A 10,885-nucleotide genomic window follows, 5' to 3' on the forward strand; every position below is an offset into this window, starting at 1 on the left:
CGTGATAGCTGCAGAAACCACATTTTACGAAGCATAGCATTCATTCCTGAAATAAAATGCCACAGTGAAACAAAGGAATGGCTCTCTCCTCGACAGATGATATGCCACGTTAGCAACATGCTTCATGATGAAGTGTGGGAAGAACTTCCAGGAAGGTAAGCAACAGGAAAAAGTAGAGCTACAATTCCAGGTTGCTTTTGGGGAGCAGTACCCAAAATAATGAAAAAAGTAAAAATCATGAAAACGAAAGAGGCAAAATCATCACTAATTGTAGCTCATATGGGCATAAACCTGGAAAGCCCAAGAGAGTGAATTAAAAACTCTTGGATATAATAGAAGGGTTCAGTGAGCTGAACTCCCAGATGTTTTCAACAAGATGAGTCTGGGGGATGGAAATGAGGCAAGTGAAAAGGAAGGCTCTTGTCCTGCTAAGGAGGAAGCAGTAGACATTGATTAACTCTAGGTGTTAAGTCAAGTTTAAATACATGTGTGGAAAATATCTGTAGTACAATGACGTTGAGATATGACAACTTTTAAACCACTACAGGGGAAAAGTGGAGTGGAAAAAGAAAATCAAACCAATACATAAAGTAGGGGGATAAAAAGAAACATTCTTCTTGGTAAATGAATTAAAGGAAAGCCTCCCAAATGTGTTGAAAAATATAGCACTGAGCATTACACTGTTTATTAAAAGACATACCTAAAACAAGATAACACAGTGTCCCCTGGAAGACAGAGCAACTGTTCTGGAATATGATTCTTGACATTGCAATAAACAAGAGAAAGAAGTAAGAGGCATACATATTGAAAAGTAAGAGACAAATTTACCATTGTTTGCAGATGGTATGTCTCAAAATTAAAGAGAATCCATTATATCCACTATATCTAGGAATTTTGCTTATTACAAAGTAAATACACAAAAAATCAATATATAATACAAACGGAAAATACACTGAAAAAAACATTTTATATTACAATAGAGATGTAATATAAAATATCTAGGAATAAAGTTAAGAAGCAGCATGCAGTAATTATATGGAGAAAGCTATATAAACTCCAGCTCTAGGGACACAAATAAAATAGAGCAAAATAGAGTCTATTTTCCCAAAATCACCACATGATTTTCCTTTTAGTATTATACTGAGATTGTTCAAAAGAAAATGGGAAAAAAAAACCAAACACTTGGAGACTAAACAACATGCTACTAAAAAACCAATGGGTCGGGCTTTCCTGGTGGCAGAGTGGTTAAGAATCTGCCTGCCAACGTAGGGGACACGGGTTCCAGCCCTGGCTGGGGAAGATCCCACATGCTGCGGAGCAACTAAGCCCATGCACCACAACTACTGAAGCCCGCATGTCTAGAGCCCATGCTCCGCAACAAGAGAAGCCACTGCAATGAGAACCCCACGCACTGCAATGACAAGTAGCCCCCGCTTGCCACAGCTAGAGAAAGTCCACGCACAGCAACAAAGACCCAATGCAGTAAAAAATAAATTAATTAATTAAAAAAAAAAAACACCAATGGGTCAACAATGAAATCAAAGAAAAAATCAGAAAATACCTCGAGACAAAGATTGTTCAATTAGAATGAACATGGGAGAAGAGCAAGGTAAATTCTTTAAAAGAAGAATAATGGATATGGGAACATATGTGTATGTATAACTGATTCACTTTGTTATAAAGCAGAAACTAACACACCATTGTAAAGCAATTATACCCCAATAAAGATGTTAAAAAAAAAAGAAAGAAGAAGAATGAAGGAGGACTTGCCTTACCACATACAGAAAGGAATTATAAAGCTACAATAATTTAAAAAGAGTGGTGGCACACGAATGAGACTGCAAAGGGCAGAAATACACAAAAATAAGATGGGAATGTATGATATAATAAAGAGGGCATTTCTAATTCACTGCCGAAAAAAAGTATTCAATAAAAATTATTGACATAACTGGCTACATTTGGAGAAAAATAAAACTGGTTTCCTCTCTCACCCTTCTAGATGAATCAAAATTAAAATATTTAAAGAAAAAATTAAGAACATGTATGAGTAAAGAATTTTATAATCTTAGGGTAGGAAAGATATTTCTAAGCACAGCACAAAAACTACAATCATTAAGGAAAATAACAATAAATATGAACATATGAAAATTTTAATAATTAACTCTATGGGAAGAAATCCACACGTAAAAAAGGTAAATCATGGACAAGTAGTGTAAAATATTGTAAAGCATTTCACAAAGGGTTAAAACTTCCGGTTCCTAAAGTTTTTTTTTTTAACTTTTTATTTTGAAATAATTTAAGACTTACAGAAAATATACAAGCATAATATTTTTACCCAGACTCACTAATTTAATGTTTAACCATATTTGTTTTATCTTCTCTCTCTCTCCATAAGTATGTGTGTATGTATACACCTATACTTATGAACCACTTAAAATTAAGTTGAAAAAGACATGATGTTCCTTTACCAATTACCACAGCATATAATATCTACAGTTTTTACAAATCAATAAAAAGAAAAGTAGTTTAACAGAAAAACATGGACAAAGGACAGGGAAAAGTGTAAATGGTACATTGAACACAAAAGGCATCTTCATTGGAATCCCCTTTGTCCCTTTAAAATGTATTTAAGGGGTGAGTTCTTTCTCTGATCCTGGGTAAAAACTGGGCAGAGTCAGAACGTTTTGCTCACTGTGATTAATGTAATCATAATCAGTATGACTACGCTGTCACATAAACATCTCAGTCCAGAAATCAGAATATCCATAGTCACGCAATAGTCACAAAACTAGACTTGATTTAAAGTCAAACTTCTCAATAGATAACTAATTAGGACCTACTGTATAGCACAGGGAACTCTACTCAATATTCTGTAATGGCCTATATGGGAAAAGAATCTAAAAAAGAGTGGAGATATAGATACAGATATATCTGTATCTATATGTATATAGATAGATATATCTATCTATATCTATATAGATATAGATAACTGATTCACTTTGCTGTACACCTGAAACCAACACAACATTATAAATCAACCATATTCCAATTCAGCCCCATTTACTTCATCACTCCCCTCCTTTGGGGCAAAAGCCCCAGTGCAGCAAGAAGGAAAAACACACACTTAAAGGGAACAGAGCTGGCTCAAGCCCGACCTCAGAGTTTCTGCTCTAGCAATGTGGGAACAGACTCCACCCCTGACAGGACAGCCACAGCCAGGGAGCAGAGAGGAAGTCCCACCTCACACCCTGTGCAGGCTCTAGCTCCTCCATCACCAGCCACACCCTCTATCAAAGTGATAGTGGCCAGCACACCATGAGGAAAGAAGTGGCTGGCATCTGCATCAAATCCAGCCCTCACACCAAAGACACTGGGCACACACAGTCTATGTAGGGACACTCCCACATAAAAACACCACTTCAAGACCACAATAGATAACTGTTTCACCTAAATTCACAGAAACACAGAAAGTTAAGTAAAATGAAAAGAAAGAGGAACTACTCCCAGCTGAAAGAGCAAAAGAAAACCCTTGAAAAACCAAATAATGAAACAGATAATCAGTCTACCAGACGCTGACTTCAAAAAGTTGCTAATACCCATGTGCCATAACTACCGAAGCCCACATGCCTAGAGCCTGTGCTCAGCAACAAAAGAAGCCACCGCGATAAGAATCCTATGCACCGCAACGGAGAGTAGCCCCTGCTCACCGCAACTAGAGAAAGCCCACGTGCAGCAACGAATACCCAATGCAGCCAAAAATAAATAAATAAAACAAATAAATTTATTTTTTTAAAAAAGAGGGGCTTCCCTGGTAGTGCAGTGGTTGAGAGTCCACCTGCCGATGCAGGGGACGTGGGTTTGTGCCCCGGTCCGGGAAGATCCCACATGCCATGGAGTGGCTGGGCCCGTGAGCCATGGCCGCTGAGCCTGTGCGTCCGGAGCCTGTGCTCCACAACGGGAGAGGCCACAACAGTGAGAGGCCCACGTACTGCAAATAATAATAATAATAAATAAAAAATAAATTAAAAAATTTAAAAAAAAGAAAAGGGGGAAATTTCAAAAAAAAAGTTGCTAATAAAAATGCTAAGTGGGGCTTCCCTGGTGGCACAGTGGTTGAGAGTCTGCCTGCCAATACAGGGGACATGGGTTCATGCCCCGGTCTGGGAAGATCCCACATGCCACGGAGTGGCTAGGCCCGTAAGCCATGGCTGCTGAACCTGCGTGTCTGGAGCCTCTGTTCCGCAACGGGAGAGGCTACAACAGTGAGAGGCCCACGTACCGCAAAAAAAAAAAAAAAAGTGCTAAGTGAATTAAGAAAGAGTATCAATATAAACACAGATGCTTTTTAACAAGGAACTAGAAACTGTAAAGACCTAATCAAAAGTAGATAATTCAATTTCTGAGATAAAAAGCACTCTAGAAGCAATGAATAGCCAACTAAATAACAAAGAAGAACACATAAGAGATCTGAAAGATAGAATGATGGAAATAACCCAATCAGAACAGCAGACAGACAGACAAATGGAAAAAAAAAAAAGAAAGAAAAATATGAGATCTATGGGATAATATAAAATGTGCCAACATATGCATAGTAAGGGTTCTGGAAGGAGAAGGGAGAGAGAAGGGGATTGAAAATGTATTTGAAGAAATTATGATTGAAAACTTCCTAAGCCTAAAGGGGGAAACAGATATCAAGGTACAGAAAGAACAGAGGATCCCAAACAAGATGAATCCAAACAGGCCCACACCAAGACATATCATAGTTAAAATGTCAAAAGTTAAAGATAAAGAGAGACTCCTAAAAGCAGCAAGAGAAAAACAGAGTCATGTACAAGGGAACCCCCATAAAGCTATCAACTGATTTCTCCGCAAAAACTTTGCAGACCAGAAGGGAGTGACATGATATACTCAAACTCATGAAAAGGAAAAACCTGAAACCTAGGATAGTCTACCCAACAAGATTATAAGTTAGAACAGAAAGAAAGAGAAATAATTTCTCAGACAAGCAAAACTAAAAGAATTCTGCAATACCAAACCTACCCTAAAAGAAATGCTGAAGGATATTCTCTAAATGGAAAAGAAGAAAGAATCTGTCCGAAAGGGAAAATCCCAATAGGAAAAACAAATATATAGTAAGGATTGAAGATAACTTAAGTAAGCCAGTACATAGAATAAAAAAACAAAAAATATTGTAAAAGCAACTATAACTACAATAAACAGTAAAGGGATAAGCATGAAGATATAAAACATGACATCAAAAACACAAAATCTGGAGGAGGGGAGTAAAAAATGTAGATCTTTTAGAATGTATTTGAACTTGAATGACTTCAGTTTAAAGCAAATAGATATAATTAGGGGTCAATATATATAAACCCCATGGTAACCACAAATCAAAAACCTACCTATTGTAGGTTTTGTATACACAAAAACCAAAAAGAAAGGACCTCAAGAATACTATGAAAGAAAATAATCAAACCACAATGGGAAAAACAAAAAAAAAGAGGAAAGGAAAAAATAAGAACTACAAAAACACTGGAAAGCAAGGAATAAAATGGCAATAAGTACATACCTGTCAATAATTACTTTAAATGTCAATGGACTAAATCCTCTGATCAAAAGACATAGGGTGACTGATTGGATACAAACAAAACAAAACAAGACCCTTCATTATGCTGCCTACAAGGGACTCACTTCAGGGCAAAAGACACACACAGACTGAAAGTGAGGGGATAGAAAAAGATATCTCATGCAAATGTAAATGACAAGAAGGTGGGGGTAGCAATACTCATATTAGACAAAATAGACATTAAAACAAAGACCATAATGAAAGACAAAGAAGCATATTATATAATGATAAAGGGATCAATACAAGAAGAGGATATTACACTTGTTAATATATACACTCAATACAGGAGCAACTAAATATATAAAGCAAATACTAACAGACATAAAGGGAGAAATTAACAAAAATACAATAATAGTAGGAGACTTTAACACCCTGCTGACCTCAATGGACAGATCATCCAGAAAGAAAAACAGTAAGGCAACAGAGTTCATAAGTGACACCAAACACCAGTTGGACTTAATTGATATCTGTAGGACACTACATCCAAAAAAGAAAAAAAAAAAGTAGAATACACACTCTTTTCAAGTGGGCATGAAATATTCTCCAGGTTAGATCACACACTAGGTCACAAAACCAGCCTCAACAAATTTAACAGGATAGAAATTACATCAAGCATGTTTCTGACCACAATGATGTAAAACTAGGAATTAACTACAGAAAGAAAAATAGGAAAAGAACAAACACGTGGAGACTAAACAACATGCTACTAAAAAACCAATGGGTCAATGATGAAATCAATGAGGAAATCAGAAAATACCTCAAGACAAATGAAAATGAAAACACAACTTTCCAAAATCTTCAGGATGTAGCAAAAGAGTTCTAAGAGGGAAGTTTATAGTGATACAGGCCTTCCTCAAGAAAAAAAGAAAAATCTCAAATAAACAACCTAACCTACCACCTAAAAGAATTAGAAAAAAAAAAAACAAAGAAAGCCCAAAGTCGGCAGAAGGAAGGAAATCATAAAGACCAGAAAGGAAATAAGTAAAATAGAGAGTTAAAAGATATATATATATAAAAGAATGATGAAACCAAGAGCTGGTTTTTTGAAAAGATAAATGAAATTGATAAACCTTTATCCAGGCTCACGAAGAAGAAAAGAGGACCCAAATAAACAAAATAAGAAAGAAAGAGGAGCAATAACAACCAATATCACAGAGATACAAAAAATCATAAGAGAATACCATGAACGGTTATATGCTAACAAATTGGACAATACCAAGGAAATGGACAAATTTCTAGAAACATATAGCCTGCCAAGACTGAGTCAAGAAGAAACAGACAATTTGAACAGACTGATGACTACAAGTGAAATAGAATCTGTAAAACAAATAAACAAACAGAAAAACTCCCTGCAAACACAAGTCCAGGTCTGGACAGCTTCACTGGGGAATTCTACCAAGCATAGGAAGAACAGGTTACACCTATCCTCAAACTATTCCAAAAAATTGAAGAGGAGAGGACACTCCCAAATTCATTCTATGAGGCCACCATTACCCTGATACCAAAGCCAGAAAAAGACACTACCAAAAAAGAAAATTACAGGCCAATATCTTTGATGAATATAGATGCAAACATCCTCAATAAAATATTAGCAAACTGAATCCAACAATACATAAAAAGGATCATACACCATGATCAACTTGGATTTATTCCAGGGTCCCATGGATGGTTTAACATACACAAATCAATCAATATGATACACCACATTAACGAAAGGAAAGACAAAAACCACATGATCATCTCAGTGGACACAGAAAAAGCCTTTGATAAAATTCAACATCCAATCATGATAAAAACCCTCATCAAAGTGGGTATCTCAACAACATATGGGAACATACCTCAACATAATAAAGTCCATTTATAACAAACCCAGGGCCAACATAATATTCAACAGTGAAAAGCTGAAAGCCTTCCTCCTAAATTCAGAAACAAGACAAGGATACCCACTCTTGTCACTGCTATTTAACATAGTATTGGGAGTCTTAGCCACAGCAATCAGACAAGGAAAATAAATAAAAGGTATCCAAATTGAAAGGGGAGAGGTAAAACTGTCACCTTTGCAGATGACATGATACTCTATATAGAGAACCCTAAAGTTTCCACCCAAAACTATTAGAACTAATAAATGAATTCAGTAACTTTGCACGATACAAGTTGAATATACAGAAATTTGTTGCATTTTTATACTCTAATAATGAAATACCTGAAAGAGAAAGTTTTTAAAAATCCTGTTTAAAATAGTGTCAAAAACAAACAAACAAACAAAAAAACTAGGGTTAATCTTAACCAAGGAGGTGAAAGACCTATACACTAAGAACTATAAAACATTAATGAAGGAAACTGAAGAAGACTGAAAGAAATGCAAAGATATCCTGTGTTATTAGATTTCAAAATTAATATTATTAAGATGGCCATACTATTCAAAGCAATCTACAGATTTAATGCACTCCCTATAAAAATACCCAGGAGGGCTTCTCTGGTGGTGCAGTGGTTGAGAGTCCACCTGCCGATGCAGGAGACACGGGTTTGTGCCTCGGTCTGGGAAGACCCCACATGCCGCGGAGCGGCTAGGCCTGTAAGCCATGGACACTGGGCCTGTGCGTCTGGAGCCTGTGCTCCACAACGGGAGAGGCCACAACAGTGAGAGGCCTGCATACCGCAAAAAACAAACTAACAAACAAAAAAATAACCCAGGAAATTTTTCACAGAACTAGGATAAATAATCCTAAAACTTATATGGAACCACAAAAGATATCAAATTGCCAAAGCAATCCTGAGAAAAAAGAACAAAACTGGAGATATAACTCTCCCAGACTTCAGAGTATACTACAAAGCTACAGTAATCAAAACAGCATGGTATTGGCACAAAAATGGACACAGAGATTAATGGAACAGAAATAGAGCCCAGAGAGAAACCCACAAACCTACAGTCAATCTATGACAAAGGAGGCAAGAATATACAATGGAGAAAACACATTCTCTTCAACAAGTGGTACTGAGAAAACTTGACAGCCACATGTAAAACAATGACGTTAGAACATTCCCTCACATCATATATAAGAATAAATTCAAAATGATTTAAAGACCTAAATGTAAGACATGAAACCATAAAACTCCTAGAAGAGAACATAGGTGAAACACTCTTTGACATAAATCAGAGCAATTTTATTCTTGGATCAGTCTCCTAAGGCAAAAGAAATAAAAGCAAAAATAAACAAATGGAACCTTATTAAACTTAAAAACTTTTACACAGCAAAGGAAACCTTGACAAAACAAAAAGACAACCTATGGAATGGGAGAAAATATTTGCAAATAATGTGACTGACAAAGGGTTAATATCCAAAATATACAAAGAGCCCATACAACTCAATATCACAAAAACAAATAATCCAATCAAAATGGGCAGAAGACCTGACTAGGCATTTTTACAAAGAAGACAGGCACACGAAGAGATGTTCAACATTGCTAATTATTAGAGAAACACAAATCAAAACGACAATGAGGTATCACCTCACACCTGTCAGCAAGGCTATCATCAAAAAATCTACGAATAGATGGCGGCGGGGTCGAGGTGAGGTGTTGGCAGTAGAAAGGGGTTCGGGTGCGGGGGGCGGGGGAACGCGGAGAGATGGCCCGCGCCGGCTGCAGGGCCGGATGAGAAGCGGTCGCGCTGCGGGTGTAGGAGAGAGTAGGGTGCCCGGGCGCCACGAGAGTATGACGAGGGTGTACAAGCTGGTGTGGCGGGTGCTGCACGCTCTGCTCTGCCTGCACCGCATGCTCACCTCCTGGCTCCGTGTTTGGTCCGGCACCTGGAACTGGATCTGGTGGCGCTGCCGTCGGGCCGCCTCCGCCGCTGTCCTAGCGCCGCTCGGCTTCACGCTCCCCAAGCTCCTGGCTGTCGGCAGGAAAGGTAGGAACCGCCGTCACCACCGGCATCCACGCGGGGGGCCCGACCCCGGCCGCCGACCACCCGCGGCTACGCTGGCGCGCGGACGGCAGTTCCCTGGAGAAGCTGCCTGTGCACATGGGCCTGGTGATCACCGAGGAGGAGCAGGAGCCCAGCTTCTCTTCTGGGACATCGCAAGCCTCGTGGTGTGGTGTATGGCCGTGGGCGTTTCTTACATTAGCTTCTACGACCACCAAGGTATTCTCAAAAGAAATAATTCCAGATTGATGGATGAAATTTTAAAACAACAGCAGGAACTCCTGGGCTTAGATTGGTCCAAATACTCACCAGAGTTTGCAAATAGTAATGACAAAGATGATCAAGTTTTAAATTGCCAATCGGCAGTGAAGGTGCTGTCCCCAGAAGATGGAATAGTAGATATTGTGAGAGCTGCTCAAGACTTCTGCCAGTTAGTAGCTCAGCAGCAAAAGAAATGCACAGATTTGGATGTAGATATGTTAGACAGTTTACTTAGTTCAAATGGTTTCCCTGATCCTGATTTACTATTGAAGTTTGGTCCTGTGGACAGCACACTAGGCTTTCTTCCCTGGCACATCAGGTTGACTGAGATTGTCTCTTTGCCTTCCCACCTGAACATCAGTTATGAGGACTTTTTCTCTGCCCTTTGTCAATATGCAGCCTGTGAACAGCGTCAGGGAAAGCAGCGATCCCTGGTTGTGTAATTTGATTTCAGGCTTTTGGAGAAAAGGACTCAAGTGACTCTGATGTTTACAAAGCACCTATGAAACCCTGTACACATCTAGTTTATAATCCTCATAATTTATCAACAAACACAAAAAAGTGTCTTACTTGAGAGTAAGAGTACATGTGTGAGTGTGTTATGTGTGCGCGTGTGCATGTGCATGCGTGTGTGGAAATAAACTTATAAATGGGGGAAGTATTGGAGGAGGAAATATGTGGACTTGCACCTTTGAGCAAATAGCAGCGATGTTTTAGGAGCTGAAATTTCAGATTTACAGGCTTCAGCCCCAACTACTTCCCTTTTTTGTGGGGAGAGAAAGGGGTGATTACAGCTGTTTTATTGTTGTTTTGGGGGGGAGGGGAATAACTTTTGTTCAGTCTTTCCAAGTGACCAAACTTTAATTTTTAAGAATAGTATACTGATGTATTAAACGGAAGCATTCTGAGTTTGAGGGATCTCCAGAGGAATGGAGTTCTGTGTTGTTCACATGTTAAAAGTTTGCTCACCTTTGGAGCAAAGGGACTACATATTTTCAGACATCCGTCCATTTTCATCTCTTCGTTATTGTCAAACAGTGTGACTTGAAAATGTCGCTCTGTTGTCTGTGTTC

At 38.4% G+C, this 10,885-nt stretch overlaps 1 pseudogene; it reads left to right on the forward strand.

Annotated features, from left to right (window-relative positions):
* The first annotated feature begins 9,306 nt into the window (after positions 1–9,306).
* Positions 9,307–10,614, forward strand: LOC117313911 (dehydrodolichyl diphosphate synthase complex subunit NUS1 pseudogene; annotated as a pseudogene).
* The last annotated feature ends 271 nt before the right edge of the window (positions 10,615–10,885 follow it).

This window comes from Tursiops truncatus, chromosome 10 (assembly GCF_011762595.2).
Source record: "Tursiops truncatus isolate mTurTru1 chromosome 10, mTurTru1.mat.Y, whole genome shotgun sequence".
Lineage (NCBI taxonomy): Eukaryota > Metazoa > Chordata > Mammalia > Artiodactyla > Delphinidae > Tursiops > Tursiops truncatus.